The 15,824-nt window shown below is 45.5% G+C and overlaps 1 long non-coding RNA gene across 1 annotated transcript in view; it reads left to right on the forward strand.

The window, feature by feature from the left end:
• Positions 1-15,824, forward strand: part of LOC147359936 (uncharacterized) — a 136,984-nt gene that overhangs the window by 101,305 nt on the left and 19,855 nt on the right. Inside the window, exon 4 of the long non-coding RNA XR_015138544.1 lies at positions 11,880-11,990. This is a non-coding gene — a long non-coding RNA (uncharacterized LOC147359936). The remainder of the gene's footprint in view (positions 1-11,879; positions 11,991-15,824) is intronic.

Raw genomic sequence — 15,824 nt, forward strand, 5'->3', positions numbered from 1 at the left:
CTCATAGTCAGTCACTATTCTAAGTATTTTTGCATGGTGATTGGATGGCATCACCGATTCAATAGACATGAACTTGGGCAAACTCTAGGAGACAGTGAGGGGCAGGGAGGCCTGGCGTGCTGCAGTCCATGGGGCTGCAAAGTGTAGAATACGACTTAGCAACTGAACAACAACAGTGTGCTTATAATGTTTGCCCGACTCTGCGACAGGTAGATGCTTACCATCTGTCTAGTTTGCAGACAAGAAAAGTTAGCTGATATCACAGAGTAGGAAAGTGAGCAAGACCTTGCCTTCTGGCTCCAGAGTTGGATTCCTAATTATCGCTGGAACGTGTCTTCCTTCGCATCATATTCTCAGAGCCCTGGGTGTAGTAGTCTTACAGTGAGTGCTTACTGAACTGACCACACCACAGGTCACCATGAGAGTGAGCCTAGCAGTGTCTGTTGGTGTCTAAAATATGACAGGGCTTCCCAGGTGGCCAGTGGTAAAGAATCCGCCTGCCAATGCAGGAAGCCCGGCTTCAATCCCCGGGCCGGGAAGATCCCCTGGAGAAGGAAATGGCAACCCACTCCAGTATTCCTGCCTGGAGAATCCCACGGACTGAAGAGTGTGGTGGGCTACAGTCCATGGAGTCGCAAAAGAGTCGAACATGGCTTAGTGACTAAAGAACAACAACAAAATATGACACCAGAGCCTTTCAGTTGCAGAGAACACAGGACTGCAGGAATGGAAAGATAAGAGAAGCACGAAAATTAAACATTGATGAGCGCTGAACGTGGGGTCTCTGGGCAGAGGGTTTCGTTGTAGTGTTTGTACCATCCCTCTGGCTTTCCCCTTCCTCCGACTGAGGTCTCAACTGCTGAGAATAATTCATGCTTTATTAAAAACCCATCCTGTACATGCTGGCCCTGGCAGTGATTCTCTCATTATATCCTGGCTTCTTTTTAATCATATTCTGGGTAGATGAGTAAAATCCCTCACTCGGGCCAAAGGTTGGCCCTCCTCTAATGATGAGAAGGTTTCTGGGATGTGTGAATGGTCAGCAGCTTGTGAGGGGCAGCTCACTCACTCTTTGTTCTTTTGTGATTGGAATCCATCAGTGAGATACTATTAAGGAGCCCCCTGCAAACTAAAAATTCTCTATAGAAAATGAGCCTTTCCCTGGGGGAAAAGAACAGTCTAAAAATTTAGTGTTGCTTCTTCGTATTATAATGATCCAGCTTTGGTTTCAAGATGCCATTAGCTGCGTTATTAAGAATATACATTTATGTTTATGTGTATATATATATCTGTATATAAATGTATCATGCATGAGGGGCAATAAAGCATGAGACATGGTTAATAAAAAAAAAAAAAAAGGGTTTTGATCTCTGGCTTCCAGTTCTTAAAACCAAGGGAACCCTGAGTAGCATGAAGTTGACTTGGAGATGGGCTGATTTGAGACTGTCCCCCTCTCTGCTCTGGATACAGGATCAGCCCGGGTGGAGCTGCTGGTTCTCATCACACAGGACCTCAGAGTGGCCTCTGCCTGTGTTACCACATATCACATGCTCTCTGCCTCCTGTCTCCCCCAACTCCCCCCCGCCCGCCCCCCCCCCCCACCCTGTGCTGAAGCAACTGGCACTCCAACCTGCCTTGAAGCTCTTTGTAACGCAGATTCATGGTAAATGTCTCAGCCACAGCAAAGAGGCAGAGAAACCAACAACAGGCACGACAACCAACCAACCAAATGCAAATCAAAGAGGGAAAACAGCAGAAATATTTGAGGGTCTGGGTCTGACCCAAACAGGTTTTACTATATGTGTCCCATCATGCAGTTTGATGCCTCAGACCTCGTGACTTTAGACCAGTGTCGTGGTGAAATAATCGATGATGCAGGTGTTCTAATGCAGGGTTTTATTTTTGCGCTTTACTTCCACTCACTAGAGTTGAGGCTCTCAAAGCCCCGAAGAGGAGGATCATTTTGAAAGTGAAAGTGAAGTCGCTCAGTCGTGTCCCTACCAGGCTCCTCTATCCACGGCACCTTCCAGGCAAGAGCACTGGAGTGGATTGCCATTTCCTTCTCCAGGGGACCTTCCTGACCCAGGGAGCGAACCTGGGTCTCCCGCATTGCAGGTGGACGCTTTACTGTCTGAGCTGTTTATCATTTCTATAAACATCTCCTTTGAGATTATCGTGAAACCCTACTTGTATAGCACAGTTTAAAACCTTCTTGTTTACTTCAGCTGGGGAATTTTATTCATGATTAAAGGATTCATTTTATTCTAGGCTTATGCCTGAACTTAACTAAGATGTCTGTGTTCCAGCTATTAAAGCAGAAAATGCAATTGTGCAAATAGCTAAAACCCAACCAGGCATTTGTGATGGTATTCGACTCTCTCAGTGAGCCACCAGTAACTGCTGAAATGAGAAGCTGGGAAAGAGGCACCGAAGGACCCTGGTTACAGTCCCTTTGCGGTTCAGTTCAGTTAAGTTCAGGGGCTCAGTCGTGTCCGACTCTCTGTGACCCCATGGACCGCAGCATGCCAGGCCTCCCTGTCCATCACCTGCTCCTGCAGAGTAAGGTGCCATTTCCTTCCTCTGCTGGGGAGCTGGAGGTCTCCCGGAACCCACCATGCTGTCAGACACAAGCTTGGGCCTCTGCTTTTGACAGAGCCCTATCAGAGGTAGGGGTCTGCTCTCAGGAGCCAGGAAATGCATCCTGTTACAGACAGAGGAGGCAGACTTGAGACTTCCCCAGGACCCTGCACCTGCTCAGCTGTGGTCCTCCCACCTCCTCTCCCATCCTTTCCCTCCTCCTCCATTCTTCCTTCCGCCTGTCTCTCCTTGCTCCTGGCTCCCTTCTCTTTCTCATCCTCTTCCCATCTCCTTCCTCCTTCTCCCTCTCCTCCAGATTCCATTCATTCCATACACATTCATTAAGCACCTACTATGTGCCTGGACCTCTTTAAGCACTAAGGATGCAGTTAGCCAATAAAAAATCTGCCATTGTGGAGGTGACAGTGGAGTCAGGGGTTCAGATAATACGCAAGCAAACAAGTCAGTATATGGTTGCACGTTGGGGACCATGAAGAATGAAGAGGTTATTGAAAGAGTGTGATGAAGGGGTGGAGTGATGGGTTGCTCTCTTCTGTCGGTGCTTGGACGAGGCATCTTGGGATTTGTGTACCAAAGGAGGTGCAGCGGCAGCCCTTGTCTATCTCTGGGAAGGCAGTTGCGACAATCAAGACTGCCTCCATGCATTGCCTCATGTCCCCGAGAGAGCAGAGTCACTCTTGGTTGAGAACCACTCTTCCGAGGCTGAGCTGCAGATGGCAGGGCAGCCCCTGTGTCATCCCTGCCTGTCTCCCGCCTCCACCACTCGGCCATGTGGGTGTCAGACCACTGTGATCATGAAGAGCCCCGCTTTTGTGAGGGAGGCTAAAGCAGTGTGCACTGAACTCAGGCATGCACCTTTTCTTTATGGCTGTGTCCCAGTAAACTTTTTTATATTTTTATTAATTTACTTTTTAATTAGAGTTTAATTGTTTTGCAGTGTGTTTCTATCCCCTCCCTCATGAACCTCCCTCTCACTGCACCCTCTGGGTCATCATGGAGCACTGGGCTGGGCTCCCTGTGTTATCCAGCAGCTTCCCACTGGCTATCTATTTTGCACATGGTCATGTAAAGGACTAATGCTGAAGCTGAAACTCCAATACTTTGGCCACCTGGTGCAAAGAACTGACTCCTTTGAAAATACCCTGGTGCTGGGAAAGATTGAAGGCAGGCAGAGAAGGGGACAACAGAGGATGAGATGGTTGGACGGCATCACTGACTCAATGGACATGAGTTTGAGTAAACTCCAGGAATTGGTGATGGACAGGGAGGCCTGACATGCTGCAGTCCGTGGGGTCGCAAAGAGTCAGACACAACTGAGCAACTGAACTGAATTGAACCGAACTGTGTCTATGTCAGTGCTTTTGACCGAAAAAAAGATGGGTATAATGACATCCCGGGTCTTTGCTCCTCCATGCCGTGGTTATGTGGCTTCCCAGGTGGCTCAGTGGTAAAGAGAACCCATCTGCCAATGCAGGAAATACAGGTTTGGTCTCTGGGTTGGGAAGATCCCCTGGAGAAGGAAATGGCAATCCACTCCAGTATTCTTGCTTGGGATATCCCATGGACAGAGGAGCCTGGCAGACTACAGTCCAGAGGGTTGCAAGAGTTGGACACGACTAAACAACAGCAGTGTCCATAGTATGGTGTTAAAAATGTCCAACATCCAGTAGAGTTTATGCCCCAGATGAGGACCTTCTCTGCCCAGCTGTCAGCACAGCACATAAGGCAGTGTTACAGGTGCCCATTAGGGCAGTCAGAGAGAGACCACCCTGCATACAGATGTCTGCATGGATCAAATAAATCACATCAGTGGCCCAGAGCTGCTTCTCACATATGTAATTTATTAATTCTTCACTAATTCCATTAGCAGCTTAACGTGCACACGGCAGTGCGTTTCTCTGCTCTCCATCTCTGGGAAGCACAGGCTCTCCCCTTCACATCAGGATTTGCAGCAGAAGGTGTCAGCTCACTGCTCACTGCACAGCCCCTGCCTTCCCCACTCAGCAGTCATGGCATGTGATCTCCTGATCCCATCGGAAGGACTGAGTACAGATCCTCTAAGCTGCCTTGAACCTTTAAGAATGATACCAAATTATACCTAGTCTGTAAATAGGAAATGAGAGTTTTCTCCCCCCGCCTTTTCTTCAGTGGCTTTCTGCAGATTTTAATACACAAGTGAGTGATCTATAACGCTGGTGACAAAGCTGCAACACAGCTTGAAATTTTTTGTAGCGGCTGTAATACCACATCCATCATAATGAAAAATGTCTACGAAATCATTTTCTGCCAAAGAACATCTTCCCAGATTCTATTAAGAACTTGCTATCTACACGAACATCACGTATTCCTGAAACATACTGCTTTTAGAGTGGCCCTGGGGTGGGACCCACGGGTAGCCCTTGGGGTGACTGAAACCCCAGTCAGTCGCCCTCAATTAAGATGTTGGTGGGCAGAGGAGATGGTGAGAAAGCGTCTTCTTTTGTGAAAAACTAACTTCGTCAGCATGTTACCGCGTTTGGCAGTTGGATGGATTTAGAAGCTGTCGTGCTTTCTGTTCTTGTCACATTCACCTAGGAGCTATCAACTTCCTGCTGTTCCCAATTTCTAAAAGAATATAATAGCCCCACCTGCCTATTATCACTGTTTTCTATTTGTAGTTATCTCTGCTTCGAGGAAAGGGAAGAAGTTTCACCTTGGTTTGCACTGTCGTTCAACAGAATCTTTTGCACTAGCCAGAGTTGGTTATTTTTTCTTAAATAGAAGCTGCTCTTCAAGTGGTGGTGGTGTTTAGTTGCTAAGTCGGGTCTGACTCTTTGAGACCCCATGGACTGTAGCCCACCGGGCTTCTCTGTCCATGGAATTTCTCAGGCAAGACAGTGGAACAGGTTGCCATTTCCTTCTCCAGATGATCTTCCTGATCCAGGGATCAAACTCGCATCTCCTGCTTGGCCGGTGGATTCTTTACCACTGAGCCACCAGAGAAGTCCTCTTTAAGTGTTAGACAATAGTAAGTCACAAACTTTTTTCCCTGGAGAAAGTTGCTATGGGTTTAAAAATATATATATTATTATAACTTAGTTTTGATTTGGGGCAAATAGGATCATGACATTTTTCACAATTGTGTTCATCTTAACTATGAAATTTTAGAAGTTCTTGTTGTCTAAGAGATTCAGAGTTTTTTTTTTTTTTTTTTGGTCTGGATAGTTGAAAGAATGTATCTCTTTCTCTACATCTATCTCCAGTCCTGGGCCTGTGTGTTAAGAGTTGTCACTGAGTGTCATTAATTAGAGTTTATGGACCTTATGGGCTTCCCCAGTGGCTCAGTGGTGAAGAATCCACCTGCCAAGCAGGGAACTCAGGTTTGATCCCTGGGAGAAGAAAATGGCAACCCACCCCAGTATTCTTGCCTGGAGAACCCATGGACAGAGGAGCCTGGAGGGCTACAGTCCATGGTGTTGCAAAGAGCTAGACACGACTGAGAGACTAAACAACAACAAATGGAATTCAAAGTATCGGGATGGAGAGAGAGCATGTGTTGTGTCTGCCTGCTTAGTTGCTTTAGTGACCCCATGGACTGTAGCCCACCAGGCTGCTCTGTCCATGGGATTCTCCAGGCAAGAACACTGGAAAGGACTGCCATGCCCTCCCCCAGGGGATTCTTCTTGGCCCAGAAATAGAATCCTCATCTCCTGTGTCTTCTGCATCGCAGGCAGATTCTTTATCACTGAAGCACCAGGGAATCCCAGTAAGTGTTGGGATGCACCATATTTGATCTTATTTGTACCACATTACAACCTCAGGGAGGAGGTCTTATCACCCTCATTCAACAGTGGATAAAGGGACTTCCCTGGCAGTTCAGTGAGCAAGACTCTGAACTTCCAATGCAGGGGACTCAGATTCAATCCCTCGTTGGGGAACAAAGATCCCACATGCTGTATGGTAAGGCCAAGAAAATGGATAAAACTGTGGTTCAGTGAAATTAAATATTGTGTCATTTAACACTTGGCTGGAAATTAAACTTACGTTGGTCTGGCTTCATAGTCCATGGCCTTTCTATTTACCATCCCTGTTAGTGTCAGGTTTTTGGATCAGATCAGATCAGATCAGTCGCTCAGTCGTATCCGACTCTTTGCAACCCCATGAATCTCAGCACGCCAGGCCTCCCTGTCCATCACCAACTCCCGGAGTTCACTGAGACTCACATCCATCCAGTCAGTGATGCCATCCAGCCATCTCATCCTCTGTCGTGCCCTTCTCCTCTTGCCCTCAATCCCTCCCAGCATCAGAGTCTTTTCCAATGAGTCAACTCTTCGCATCAGGTGGCCAAAGTACTGGAGTTTCAGCTTTAGCATCATTCCTTCCAAAGAAATCCCAGGGCTGATCTCCTTCAGAATGGACTGGTTGGATCTCCTTGCAGTCCAAGGGACTCTCAAGAGTCTTCTCCAACACCACAGTTCAAAAGCATCAATTCTTCCGTGCTCAGCCTTCTTCACAGTCCAACTCTCACATCCATACATGACCACTGGAAAAACCATAGCCTTGACTAGACGGACCTTTGTTGGCAAAGTAATGTCTCTGCTTTTCAATATGCTATCTAGGTTGGTCATAACTTTTCTTTCAAGGAGTAAGCGTCTTTTAGGATAGGGGTCCTGAAATCAGTCTGTCCGCCTCTGTGGCTGTGGTCATAGTTCTCTTGAACACCAAAGATTCTCTGTCTCCTTCCCATAGAAGCACTTAAATGCATTTATATATAAAATTAAATCAGAGATATAGTCAAGCAGCTGCTTGTTGTGAATGGTCCCAAAGTCAAAGAAATAAAACTACCTCCTCCTGGACTTGTGGTCTGTAAATTAAAAATTAATGTCATTCATTTGACTCATTGGATCTTTGCTAGGATCTTCCGGGGGAGGCAGGCTTAGTGGGCAGGGTTGTTCCTGCTTCTCTAGAAAGGAAGGCTGCGTTCTGCTTCTGTGACTTGCTCCAGAGGCTGTAAATCACGCTTGCTCCTCCTTTTAGTAGGAGGGTAGTTAGGGTTCTCTAGGCCCCAGGTCCCTGAAACACACCTTCAGGTTCATTCGGAAACATTTGCCTTTTGTCTAGTCTCAGCATAGGGTATATTTTGTAGGGCTGCATTGGGTCCAGTGTGAGTGGTACTGAGGCCGTGGCTTGTCCTGCAACTGTAACAACTAGATTGTCGGGCAAGCAGCACTGCCCCCTCCCTGGACAAGCCAAGCGATCAAGTTTGCTCTGCACAGCCTGGGTGCAATGACAATTTCAGGTGCCAGTTCTGGGACGTTCTTTGTCGGTTTTACATTGTTTGGGCAGCGTGCCCTAGTTCGGAACAAAGACATCACACAGTTCTCTGTGCGTGTATTCGTACATATATTGTACATATAAACAGAGGTGGGTTATGAATATGAAGTGCTCCCCACTGCTTTTGTTTTACATTGTGCCATGAATATTTCTGCATGTCATTAAATATTGTATGAAAATGTGATTTTTATTGGCTGCACTCATAATATTCCCCTAAACAGATGTACCGTCTTTTGTTTTTTTCTGCATCGTTAGGTATTTTGATCGTTTCCAATTTTTTTAAGTTCTTTAACATGTTGGGTACACTTAAAAATTACTTAAGGACAAATTTCAGGAAATTTAGAAAAAAGATGAGAAGGACATACATTAAATACAGAAGATTAACAAGATTGCAAACGTGTAGAGCTATAAGGCCCTTCCCACAGTCAGGACTCAAAATATTCCTCCCACTCCACAGAATTTCCTTTAGAAGATAATCTTCCTCACCCCCCAGCTCTAGGCAATCACAGATCTGCTTTCTAGGGGTTTCACTTTTGTGAAACCCCTAGTTTTGCCTTTTCTAGAATTGTTTTGTAGGTAATTTAATTAATTACTGAATCTCTTGGCTACACTGTGTGGCACATGGGATCTTAGTTCCCTGACCAGGTGTCGAACCCGAGTCCCCGGTGTTGGAAGCATGGAGTTTTAACCACCCGACCACCAGAGAAGTCACTCTGGAATTTGTGATAAGTGGACTCCTACAGTCTGCAGTCTTTTGCATCAGGCTGTTTTCACTTGATATCATGGTTCTGAAACTCAGCCGTGCTGGTGTGTAAATGAGTGGTTAGCGCTTTGTCTTGGTGGTAGTGCTCTGTGGAATGGCTCCCTCTTTCAATTTGTTTATCCATTTCCCTGTTGATGGATATTTGGACTGTGTTTTGTTTATAGTGATTATGAACAAGGCTGCCATGAGCATTAGAGTATGTGTCTCTTTGTGAATGTGTAGTTTATCTATCTTGGGTAAATGCCTAGAGATCACTGGATGTTGTGGATAGTTTCTCTATGAGAAACTGCCAAACTGTTTCCCAACATGACTGGAATATTATTGTTGCTGTTGTTTAGCTGCAAAGTTTTGTCCAACTCTTTTGCTAACCCGTGGACGTAGCCCACCAGGCTCCTCTGTCTACAGGATTCCCCAGGCAAAGCATACTGGAGTGGTTGCCATTTCCTTCCCCAGGGGATCTTCCGGACCCAGAGACCCAACCCGACCCTCTGGCCTCTCCTCCTTCGCAGGCAGATTCGTTGCCCCTGGGCCGCCTGGAAGCCTAGTTAGTCCTCTGTTATTGCTCTTCTTTTAAAAAATTATTTTCACTATTCTAGGTTTTTTGCATTTCTGTATGAATTTTAAAATTGGCTTGTTTATATAAAAGAACCCGCAGTAAGTGTGATTGGGAATATAATGAATGTATGTATCAGTTGGATGATAACTGACATCTTAACAATAGCAAGTCTTTCGATGGGAGAGCGTGACACACACTTGTGGTCCTTTGGTCATGTTCGTGTTCAGTCGCTCAGTCGTGTCCTACTCTCTTGTGACCCCATGGACTTATCCTGCCAGACTCCTCTGTCCATGGGATTTCCCGGGCCAGAATACTGGAGTGGATTGCCATTTCCTCCTTTTTTAGGGGATCTTCCAGACGCAGGGATCAAACCCACGTCTCCTGTGCTGCCTGCATTGGCAGTTGGATTCTTTACCACTATGCCAACTGGTAAACCCTATTTAGGCCTTCTTTAATTTATCTTAGCAATGTTTTATTCTTAAATTTATTCCAAAGTGTTTAATAATTTGGATTATATTTTAAGTAGAGATTTCAATTTCCATTTCTTCAGTGCTAGTATCTAGAAATCTAAATGACTTTTGTACATTGATGTTGAATCTTTATAAACTCAATTATTACTTCTGGTGGCTATTTTTTGTAGTGCCCCTAGGATTTTCTGCCATGTTGTCTAACAATAAATAGAGTTTTACTTCTTCCTTTCCAATTCATACACATTTTGTTTTTGTTATATTAGAAAGGCAAGAACCTCCAGTGTGATGTTGGCTTGGAGTAGCGAAAGCAGACATCCTTGCCTTGTTCTTAATGTTGAGAATTAAGATCTAATCTTTCAATATTTCAGTATGTTGTTGGCTAAAATTAAAGGCAGGAGGAGAAGAGGCGACAGAGGATGAGATGGTTGGATGGCAGCATTGACTCAATGGACATGAGTTTGAGCAAACTCCTGGAGATCGTAAAGGACAGAGAAATCTGGTATGCTGCAGTTCATGGGGTCGCAGAGAGTCAGACATAACTGAGTGACTGAGCAACAACAAACAGGTTTAACACAGGTGACTTTTTATCAGGTTGAAAGGGTTTTCTTGCAAGTTTGTTGAGAGTTTTTATCATGAATATCAGGCATGGACTTTTATTAAATGTTTCACTGCATCTTTTTGAGAGGTTAGTTTTTTTTCATCTTTAGCCTGCTAATATATTGACTTGCATCAATTGTTTTTCAAAAATTAAATCAACCTTGCATTATTGGGATGAACCCCACTTCATTTACACATTGTTAGATTCAGTTTTCAAAGATTTTAAAGGATTTTGGCACTCATGTACATGAGATACACATGTACATAGTCCATTTTCTTTTAAAAAATAGTGTCTTTTTAGTTCTGCTAACTGAACAATGCTGCTTTTCTAAAATGTCTTGGAATGTATCATCTTGTTTTACATTTTTTTTAAAGAATGTATAGAATTCACCAGTGAAGCCATCTGGCGTGGAGTTTTCCTTGTGGAAAGATTTTTAAACTATGGATTCAACTCTTTAATAGATATAGGACTATTCAGGTTACCACTTTCTTCTAGAGTAATGCCTGTTTGTGTCTTTCAAGGAACCTGTCCATTTTATCGGACTTGTCAAATTTAACAACATATTATTTGGAACACTTCCTTATTATACATTTATTTGGTTAGGAACTGTAGCAATGCCACCTGTTTATTCCTGCAGATATTGTGAATTTTATTTTTCTGGTTGCTGGAGTTTATTTTATCATATTCCTTTAAATAGTGTTGGATTTTTGTTCTGAAAGTGAAAGGTGCTCAGTCATATCTGACTCTTTGCGACCCCATGGACTATACAGTCCATGGACTTCTCCAGGCCAGAATACTGGCATGGGTAGCCACTCCCTTCCCCAGGGGATCTTCCCAACCCAAAGATTGAACCCAGGTCTCTTGCATTGCAGGAGGATTCTTTACCAGCTGAGCCACCAGGGAAGCCCATTTTTGTTCTGAAACACTATTAAGTTTCTGGGAATCACTTGAATCCTTTTGTGACTTATGGTATTGTTTAGTCAGAACCAGAGCCTCACTTTCTCCTTAGAAGGAAAGCTATGACAAACCTAGATAGTGTATTAAAAAGCAGAGGCATCGCTTTTCTGACAAAGGTCCATCTAGTCAAAGCTGTGGTGTTCCCAGTAGTCATGTACGGATGTGAGAGTTGGACCATAAAGAAGGCTGGGCACTGAAGAATAGATGCTTTCAAACCGTGGTGCTGGAGAAAACTCTTGAATACTTTGGACAGCAAGGAGATCAAACCACTCCATCCTAAAGGAGATCAGTCCTGAACATACCTTGGAAGGACTGATGCTGAAGCTGAAGCTGAATACTTTGGCCACCTGATGCAAAGAGCCGACTCATTGGAAAAGACCCTGATGCTGGGAAAGATTGAAGGCAGGAGGAGAAGGGGGCAGCAGAAGGATGAGATGGTTAGATAGCATCACTGACTTAATGGACACGAATTTGAGCAAACCAATTTTTTCCCATATATTTTGCTGAGGCAGAGGTCCTTATTATTGACTTTCTCCTTATTAAATGGAAGAAATACATGCTCTTTTGGCCTGTAGGCTTATGGGTGATTATTTATTTATTTTTAATGTTTATTTGTTTATTCAGTGGCACCGGGTCCAGGACCTTCAGCTGCGACATGTGGGACCTAGTTCCCTGACCAGGGTCGGACTGGGCCCCTGCATCGGGAGCATGGGGTCTTAGCCATTTGACCACCAGGTAAGTCCCAGTGGTCATTTCTTTTATCACTATTGAATAAGCAGAGACCACTCTTGGAACCCTGGACTGGAAACTAAAATTTCTCCAGCTTTCTAACTGGTGGCCATATCCTGCCATGTTTGAAGACAGGCCTTCTTTAGAAAGGGCTTCCTGGGTGACGCCAGTGGATAGGAACCCGCCTGCCAGGGCAGGTAGACGTAGGAGACGCGGGTTTGATTCCTGGGTCGGGAAGATCCCCTGGAGGGCACGGCAACCCACTCCAGTATTATTGCCTGGAAAATCCCATGGACAGAGGAGCCTGGCAGGCTGAAGCCCTTAGGGTCACACAGAGCTGGACACAACTGAAGCAACTTAGCACGCACACACTGCTTTAAAAATTAGGGCGGGGGGGAGAAATTAGGATATTTTGCTTTCTGGACTTTTAAAATGGTCATTTACTAAAGTCTCCACTATTCTCTACTCAGTCCGTTCTCCTTTTTAAAGTCGCACCTGTGTGCTTGGTGGATGTTTGACCGCTCTTCGCCTCCCGGCCCACAGCACAGCACACGCTTCTGTGCACACGCTTCTGTGCCGCTCCCCACCTCTGCCTTCCCCAGAGAGCTGCAGTTCCGCCCATGCCTCACTTCTAGCTTGTTTTCTCTTTTCACATTAATCGTCTTAAAGGTTTTTCTTATAGGCATTGTTACATTAATAACTGGGCTTCCCAGGGGGCTCAGTGGTAAAGAATCTGCCTGCCTCCCAATACAGGAGGCGCAGGGGATGTGCGATGGATCCCTGGGTCAGGTAGAGCCCCTTGAGGAGGAAATTACAACCCACCCCAGTACTCTTGCCTGGGAAATCCGTGGACAGAGGAGCCTGGTGCACTGCAGTCCACAGGGTCTCACAGAGTCGGACACGGCTGAGTGACTGAGCACGTTGCACATACACATTGTTACAGCACCTACGTGAACATCCCCTGAGCTCTAAGTCATGTGGTGAGTACTAAGGATAAAAATGAATAATATAAAAATTAAAAAATACATAGAAGTGACTGAGCTATGACTGAGCTATGCTCAGGGCACTTTGAGATGATGCAGAAGGGATGTCTGCGCCCGTTCCACTTTGGGCTAAGGGAAGTCAAGGAAGGCTTCTTAGAATAAGGTCACCTGGAGATCCTTGGAGGACGAATAGAAGCTTGTCAGACGATGAAGGGAGAACTTTGCATATATGGTTCGTTATCCACCCTTGGGAAATGCTTACTGAATTGTGCTTGACTCTGGTATAATTTTATACTTGGACTCCTTGCCTCAATAATGGCAACCCTCAAAGCTCCTGGGGCTATTTTTCAGTTTTGTTTTGTTTTGTAGTCCTGAAGTTGAAAAATATATTAGCAGAAGGGGCCCAAGATTTGTTTTGGTGAGTCTGAGAATTCAGCTCAGTGATGTCAGAAAGAGTGGTGAAGAGCAGAGACGCATCTGTCAGAGCTTGCTGGGGTGAAGTATCATCCCAAACGCTTGGATAAACAGGGACTCCTCCTATTACCCGGTATTCAGCTTTTTTCAAATCTTTGTACTTTATTGGAACACATGCCCAAGCTCACTGTCTATTAATATTACTGCTTAATTATAAGCTTACTGCTGGGAGTTTTGGTCATATAATCAACCTGTCTCAAGTCAAGACTGTGCATGTATTAAAGGATCTAATTTAGAAGGATGAAAGAGACCTTTCTTAGCTGTCAAAAACATGTGATGAAATGAAGAAATTCTATAGTGACATTCTAGTAAATGCTGTATTTAAAAAATAATTCAAATCAATCTTACTTTAAGAAAATCTATAAAATCTTTCAACTTAAGATTTTCTGACAGTGTTTCAGTATGTTAGATTCACATTAAGGATGTGAATAGCATAGAATTTTAATGTAGATGAAGAATTCCAGATCTCATTTTTATTTAATATATGGGGAATGAAATGCTTTCAATTAGCACTTGGATCCTTCTTAAAAAGTATTATTTAGAACGAATGGAGTTCAGAGACCCTTTAAAAGAAGAAAGACTGAACCTTTTTCACGGATTCAGAAGCATAGAGATGGTGAGCTCCGAGGGCTCTGTCTTTCTGTGATGCGAGTGAATTGACTGAGAATTGGATGAGGTTGGGATGACCCCAGGCGACCTCTGTCAGAACGAAACCAGAAGATTAAAGGGGTCTGCAATCAGAGATATTTAATAATGTTTGACTAAAAGTATTCATGAGATAAAGCAAGGCGTACAAAGGTCTTCCAGTGTCTCTAAATGATTAAAGAACAAACTTCAGGTCCAATGCGAAGTGAGCAGCAGTGGCACTGACAGCAGCAATTTGTGAAGGGTCCGCCCTGTGCCAGGCAGTGTGCTGGCATCTTGCGTGGTGTCCCTTTTCATCCCCGTGCTGCCTTGCAGATAAAGACATTTGCAGAGGTTGAGGCACTGACCACGCGAGCGCTGCTGTCAGTGGAGGACCTGGGACCAGTCTCAGGTTTGCTTTCCCCAGGTCGGCTCTTCTCTGCACCCGCTCACATTTCACTCACCTGTTGCTTTGTGTGCATTAACACTCGTTCTCACCCCAACTGTGCGGTTGCTGCTCTTCTCATTCCTACCTCTTAGATAAGAAAACCAAGCACAGAGAGACTGAGGAACTTGCTTATGTCACACAGCTAATGCGCAGTGGGACTGGGATCAGAGCCGAGCAGTGTGGTTCCAGAGTTAGTCCTCCTGACTGGACTGCCAGAGCCAGGAGAGTCACGTGACCCGCGCTCCATTCTGTGTAAAGGAAAATGACACGGTGACACGGCCACTGGAGGAACTGGCAGGGAGGGCTTCCCTGGTGCCCAGTGGTGAGGAATCTGCCTGCAAGTGTAGGGGACATGGGTTCGATCCCTAGTCTGGGAAGATTCCACGTGCCTTGGAGCAACGAAGCCTGTGTGCCACAGCTACTGGGCCTGCTTGCTCGAGAGCCCATGGTCCACGATGAGAGAAAAGTCCAGGCAGCAATGAAGACCCAGCACAGCCAAAAATAAAAAAAAATACGATTGTATACACATATAAAAAAGAACTAGCAGGGAATTCCACTCAGTGGCAGGTAACCAACTGCAGATAGCAGTGGCTTAAACAAAACAGATGGTTACTGTTGGGTGGTAGTTTTGCATAGGTCTTCCTCATTTCTGCTTGGTTTGTGAGCAGCTTTTGTTCCAGGGGATCTCCTGCAGGATATTTGTTGCAAACAGCTTTCGAAGCTAGAGAGAGTGTTTCCCTCTGGGGCAGAGGGAAGACATGTTTGCTGCGCGGGTTAATAAAGATAACTTCTCTTTACAGGGTGATGTTCGGACCCATTTGCTCACAGCCAGTCATAAAAAAGTAGGGTATCCCAGGTTCAGGGTTCCTCAGCTGTGATGCCAAGCTACTGCAAGCACAGAATCCATCCTTGGCACCTCTAGGGCACCGGGTGCTGGGAGCTGCAGGGACAGAGGAGACTGATCGCCCGTGAGGCTTCGGCTGCGGGCTGTGCTGGGAGTAGGAGAGTCTTGGTCCTTCTCTCAGAATCCTTGAAGCTGTGGCCGGCCAGATGGCTGCCTTACAAGGAGGGTGAAACACGGACCCTTCCCAGTTCTTAGCAGCTTACCCCGCTCACATGCAGAAGAGGGCCGGAGGTAGGCACCCGAGGCTGGCATCGCAGCTGCAGGAAGCTGGCCAGCACTGTGCACCTTTAGCGTTTGGCTCCAGCATCTTCCACGAGCTCCTCAGGCCACGAGGTGCCTTCTGGTACACAGGTAGGTAGCTGGGAGAGGAGTACCGGAGTTTTCTCAGAATCTCTACAAAGCGACTT

This window comes from Bos grunniens, chromosome 13 (assembly GCF_055505025.1).
Source record: "Bos grunniens cultivar Pamir isolate PY7600 chromosome 13, Bosgru_T2T1.0, whole genome shotgun sequence".
NCBI classification, from domain to species: domain Eukaryota; kingdom Metazoa; phylum Chordata; class Mammalia; order Artiodactyla; family Bovidae; genus Bos; species Bos grunniens.